This window comes from Pestalotiopsis fici (assembly GCF_000516985.1).
Source record: "Pestalotiopsis fici W106-1 unplaced genomic scaffold PFICI_Scf_7, whole genome shotgun sequence".
In the NCBI taxonomy this organism is placed as follows: Eukaryota; Fungi; Ascomycota; class Sordariomycetes; order Amphisphaeriales; family Sporocadaceae; genus Pestalotiopsis; species Pestalotiopsis fici.
The window spans coordinates 2,529,529-2,536,353 of record NW_006917097.1 but is presented as its reverse complement, the minus strand read 5'-3'; positions in this window follow the sequence as shown (position 1 = coordinate 2,536,353).

Below are 6,825 nucleotides of genomic sequence, written 5' to 3'. Positions count from 1 at the left end.
AATCGCCAATTAAGCTATTATGTAATTTTGCGACGGCTATTAAAATATATATAAAATAATTTTAAAACTAAGGCCTGGTATAATCCGGATTTATTAACGATTTTTTTTTTTCAAGTATTGCGACAAGACCTAATTTAAAATTATAATAAATCCGTAATTTTAAAATAGCTTTAATAATTAAAACGGTAATCGGTATTTAAAAAATAATTACGCGATTTTATTAAATTATTAGCATTATAATATTAAATTAGTTAAATAGCAAAGGTAAATTTAGTATGCTTAGGCATATAAAACCTTCGAAAATATATAATTTATTTATTGCGAGGGGCGATTAAGCCGTTTATAATAAGCTTAGCGTTTAACTTTAATAATATAGCAGTGAATATAATAGAATACAATAGTAATAACTATTATAATAACCACTAAACAGCTATTGAAATTATTGAAATTATTATAATAATTATTGCAACTATTGCAATAACTATTATAATATTACCTTATAAAGCCTATAAAGCCTATAAAGCGAATTCGATTAAAATATTAAGCAATTTTTTATATATTTAATATTAAAAAGCTTTAAAGGTAAAATTAAATTATAAATTACTTATTATATAAAAATATAAATAAAAAAGGGCTTTTAAAAAAAGCTAAATAAAAACGCAAAAATACTAGGAAAAAAAACGAAAGATCCCTAAGGGAAAAATATAATTATAACGCTAACCGAATATTTAAGCTTTATTTCTTAGCTTATTTATATTATATCCTTTTTAATCTTTAGATTTCTTCGCGTTTCGGAGCACTTTTTTATTATCGTCGCCGTTTTTATCGATTTTACCGTTATTATTATTTTTATTCTTTTTATCGCCTTTATTATTTTTATTATTTTTATCGCTAATAATATTTTTTTTATTTTTTTAATTATTATATTAATATATTTTTAAAAATGCTTTAATAAAAACCCGGTATTTTTTTTAATTTTAGGCGCGTTATTTATATATTTATAAAAATTGGTAATTATAACAAAAATTACGGGTTCGTCGATATTATAAATTTAATTAGAAATTATACAAATAAAATTTAAAACCTTATTTAAAAATAAAAAATTTATATAAAAACGTAAATATAGCTATTTTTATAAAAGCGCTTATATTTATCGGCTTTTATATGCTTTATTTTAACGAGCTCCTAATATTAATTATCGGATTAGCCGTACAAAATATTTTTTAGGCAGCTTAAATATAAAATAAGCCGAAAAAAGCTATTAGTATAATTTAAAGGCTAAAACGTTTTTTTAATAATATTAAATAAAGGAATTTTAAATAAAAAAATTTAAATAAAAAGGTCCCAAAAATTAAAATTTTAAATAAAGGGATTTCGGACGCTAAAATTTTAGGCGAAAAGGCTTAATACTTACGAAAACGGGTAATTTTACGATTACGATAAACCCGTTTAGCTAAAAAATTCGAAGGGTTATTAAAAACGGTATAAACGTTAAAAAAGCTTTTGCGTAAGCTAATAATACCAAAGCTAGGATAACGGGACCCGGTTAAATAGGAGCGGGCCGATTAAAAGCTATTTATAAAAATATTATAATCGGTTTATAAATGCTTATTTTTGCTATAACGATTAAAAACGGAGCTTTAAAAAGCAGATTAAAGGAAACCGGCGCTTTAAAGAGCATTCGAAAAAATATCGCTAAAATTAATTAAACGGGTATAGTTTTAAGGCTTTTTTTCGTAATTACCGGCTAAAAGCTGCTAATTTTTAAAAAGCGGTTAAAAAAAGTAGCTAAGCGATTATTAATAAAATTTTAGCTAATAATTTAGCTAATAATTTTATTTTAAAACGGTTTAATAATAGCTAAACGGGTGTTATTAAAATCTTAATTAATAATTTAGCTAATAACTTTATCCCGAAACGGGCTAATAATAATTAGGCGGGTATTATTAAAATTTTTGCTAATAATTTAGCTAATAACTTTATCCCGGAGCGGGCTAATAATAGCTAAGTGGCTATTATTAAATTCCTAATTAATAATTTTATCCGGAAGCTTATTATTAATAGCTAATTTAATAATTTTATTTAAGAGCTAATTATTAATAATTAATTTAATGCTAAAAAAAAGCTATTATAGCTTTAAAAAGCTGCTTAATTTTAAGGCTATTAAAGGTTTTAATAATTTTAAAGCAAGCTTTAATATAAAATAAAAGCATAGGGATTATTAAGAAAAGGCTATTAGGGACCTATAAAGCCAGGCTAAAAAATTTTAATATTAAAATTAAAAATATAAAATATAATAAAAATAAAAGGTTTACGGCTAAATAAGCGCTAAGCTAAACGACCGGAAACAAGAATAAATATAATAAAGCTTTTTACGGATTTAAAGGTTTTACTCGTTTTTTTAGGGGTTATTTTATTTTTCGGTATTTTAAAGGCGTTAACGATAAATATTAGAAAAAGAAAAAAGTAAAGCTTAGAGAAAAAAGTAAAGCTTAGAAAAAAAAATAAAGCTTAGAAAAAAAAAAGTGAATTTTAAAAAAAAAATTAAATTTTAAAAAGAAAAAGGAGAAGATTTACGATGGTTAAGGGTGGTAAATTAGTGGTGGATATATAATGATAAAGGAGAAGGAAGGTTAAGTGTAAATTAGGAGCGGGAGTTCTTTTTATATTTATAAATATTACGGTTTTTTTTTTAATTAAAATAACTAATTAAATACAAATGCTTAATTAATTACTTTAAATTAAAATAATCTAAATATTAAAAAATAAAATATAAAGCTTAAAGCTAAATATTTTATAAAAATTACCTTAATACGCAATAAATTATAATAAACGAATTTAGATATTAATAATATATAACGTGCCTTTTCCCTTTTTTTGCAATTTAATAATAAAAAAAAAAGGAGCATTATACGATATCGATAATTACGCCTAGCGATTTTAAACTAAGGCTTAAAAAGCGTGCTTTAATATAGCTAATTAAGCACCGGACGCAAATTATATAAACGGTTCTAGGCATTTATTTAATAAATAATTTGCTTTTATTATATTATTTTATAGCTAATAATATTATTTCGGCTTTTTTATAAATTTTTATATATATATTTTTATTAGCTTATTTAATTATATTAATAATAAACCGCCGAGAAATAATATAAACCGCATAAAGGCTCGTATTAAAACTTTAAAGCAAATTAGGGAAATTTTCGCGATTTAGCGCAAAAAACCTTTATTTACCCGGAAAACGCAAAAAACCAAAATAAATAACGCAAATAAAAATTAAACTAAGCTTTAGGCTAAATTATCGCTTTACGAATATATAAAATAATAGCAAAAATTTATTTTCGCTTAAAAAAAGGCGAATATCTAAATTAAAAATACGCTAGCAAAAAAAAATACCGGTATTAACCGTCGAATTTCGATTTTTTACCGTTATAAAGCAAAATCGGTTAATTATTAAAGGATAATAATTCGGAGATTAAAAAAAGCGATAAATATATTAGCTCGTTTATTACTTAATCCGATATTAAAAAAAAATACTAATTAAAATACCGATTTTTTATACCGGAAAAGCGCCGCTTTACGATAAAAAACGCCGGAACTTCCGCGTAATATCGTAAACCTTATTAATTTATACGCATTTTAAAACGTTATAAATAACGGCGTAATAAAAATAAAAGCGGCCTTCGAAAAGCTTAAACGTTCCCGACGTTTAAAGCAATTTTATAAAATTAGTAATTAGCAATACGATCGCAACGGGCCTACGGTTTAAAAACTTATTTTTAATAGCTTATTTTACGGACGGGATATCGCAATAGCCGTTATTTTAAATTTTTAATAATATTATTATATAAAGCTTCCGAGCGGGAATTTTACGTAATATCTAAAATATAATCTCGGCGGCCTTTTATCGGATATATACCGGGTTTTTGCTACGCTAATAAAAAACGCTTAACGCGGCGCCGGAAAGTTATTAAAGGTTTTTATTATATTTAATACCCGCGTATAATACCCGGTTTAAATATTAAGAGTTATTAGCTATTACGCGGTAAAAAACGTTTAAACGCTTAAAAAAAAGGTTTTTTTTAATATAATATAAATTATTAATATTTATAAAAAAAGGTTTAATATAGCTTCCGCTTAACCGGCTAAAAAAATTATTAGGTAATCGCCGCGCGCCGCGATAAGCGATTATATAGCGGCGCTAAAATATTCGTCGGATTTAGCAATAATAGCTTTATAATAATACGCCGATTTTTTAGCGTGCTAATTATCGCTAAAAAATCGGAATATATATTTTAGCTCGGTTTCGTAAAGGCTTAAATGGGCTAAAAATATAAAATTAATAAACGGTTAAAACGCTATTTTATATATATAAATTAGGATATTTAAAGGCATTAAATTTAAAGCGTTACGTTTAAAAAATTTTTTTATTATAATAATTAAATATAACTCGAGCTTTTAAAATTTTAGGTAAAATATAATATTTAAAATTAAATAAAGGTAATAATAAAATAACGCGCAATTATAAGCGAAAAAATAAAAAAAAAATAAAAACTTTCGTATTTAAAATAGCAAAGATTTAAACGAGCTTATTATTATTTTTTATTTATAAAAAATATATTTAAATTATAAATTTCGGATTTAATATATAAATAGCTTTTTGTATATTATTATTTTTAAAGCTAACGTAATTTTTATAATATTTTTAGCTATTAATGCGTATTAAATATAACCGCCTTTATTTTTATAATAATGCTAAGGTAAGATTTTACTAAAGATTTTTATTATTATATTATAGTGTTTATTATCGGAAATTATTAAATTACGATAAGGCAATTACGGAAAAGGCTATTATTATAAGTTTTTAATATAATATTTTTATTTTTATAAGCATTTTATTTAATTTAGGACGGGTTATTAAAATCGTATCGTGCCCTTATACGCTTTATATTTAAAAATTAAAAATAATTACTAATAATAATTTATTATAAGCAATAATCTAGCTAGCGTAATTATAAAATAATTAAATTAATATACGTACGCATATAATAAAAAAACGCCATTATTACCCGATTATTATTTTATTATATCGTCGCGCAAAAAAAAAAAAAAAAAAGCCATTATAAATACCAGCGCGGGTCGTAAAGACCTATATAACGTACCTTTTTTGCTAAGGCAGCTAACGCCTTTTAAAAATGCCGTATTAAGCTTAAAAAAAAAGGAAAAAAAGAAATAAAAAAAAAGCAAAAGCAAAAAAAAAACGAAAAAAACGACGAGCCTGCCTAAAATATATAATAAAATAAATATAACGGTAAATAAAAAAATATATAGCTAATAATATATAAAATATTAAATTATATAAAAAGCTATATAGCATAAATATAAATTTATCCGAAATAAATATTTTATTTTAAATAAATTGCCGACGGCAATATTATTAATTTAGCTATTAAATAAACCGGTTTAAAAACCGTTAAAATATAAAAAAAACCGGATTAGCTATAAAAAAGATTTTAATTTCCCCCATTCGGTCCCGTTTAGCAATAAAAACCTAAAAATAGCGCTATTATAAATTTTTATTACTTTTTCGGAGCAAAAATATTTTTGCTGCGCCGAAAAAAAAAACCTATAAAACATTTGCGTAAATAAAAAAAAAATGCGTTAATTATACTTATAATAATAACCGGGCAAAATATTTTAATAATATATATTTTAAATAAAAATAAATAGGCGATTTAGCTAATAAAAAAAAATACCTAATAACGATAACGATAAAAACTTAAAGCCGCAGGCTTACGAGGCAAAATCCCTTTTAGGTTAAAGGGCTTTTATATTTATTTATCCGATAAACGCGGAGCGGCTAAAATAATTACGCGTTATAACGGCCGTATAACGGGACGATTTTTTGCAAAAAGCGCAGTAAAATCTACGGTTATTAATTATAATAAGGGAGGCGGAGGACGACCGAAAAATAATAATTATAAATAATAAAAAATAAAAAAAAGGGAAGGAAAAGGATTATAACGGCAATAATTATAATAATAATACCCCGGTGCTATTTTTTAATATAATAAAAACCGGCAATAACGATAATAATAACGATAACTAAAACTTTTAAAATATATTAAACTAAAATATTACAAATATTTAATAAATTACGCTATATTAATTATTTTTCGTATAAACGCTATTTATATCCGTAATGCTTAATAAGCTTATCGTAAGCTAATTAATCCCGCTATTAATATAATTCGTAAAATTTAGCAAATCGCTTTACGTTTACTTTTGCTTTTTATATAATTTTTACCGCGTTTATTAATTTTATAATAGCTAATTTTAATTGCTTTTTAGCTTTTTTAAAAAAAATTAATAAATCGGCTATTTATTATAATAATATAATATTTCGTTTTAATATATTTATTCGTTTTTTATATTTATTATAAATATTTTTTGCTTTACGGAATTTGCTATTTATAAAATAGATTTTGCGTATAGCGCGCTGCGCCGCCGCCGAAAATAGCTATTTTTTTACCGCGTATTTTGCGGTATCGCTAATATATATTAAATTATTAACCGTACAATATATAAATAAAATATTAGGTCCGTAATAAAATAATAAAATATCGTGCCGGTATAACGGGTATTTTTTATTATCCCGAAGCTATTTCCAAACGTAACGCTTTAAAAATTTATATTAATAAAAAAATATAAAAACCTTATTTTTAATAAAATTATTTTTTAAATATATAATATATTATTTTTACGTATTAAATAAAAATAATAAAATAAAATAAAATATAATATCGTTTTTTTTAATAAGCT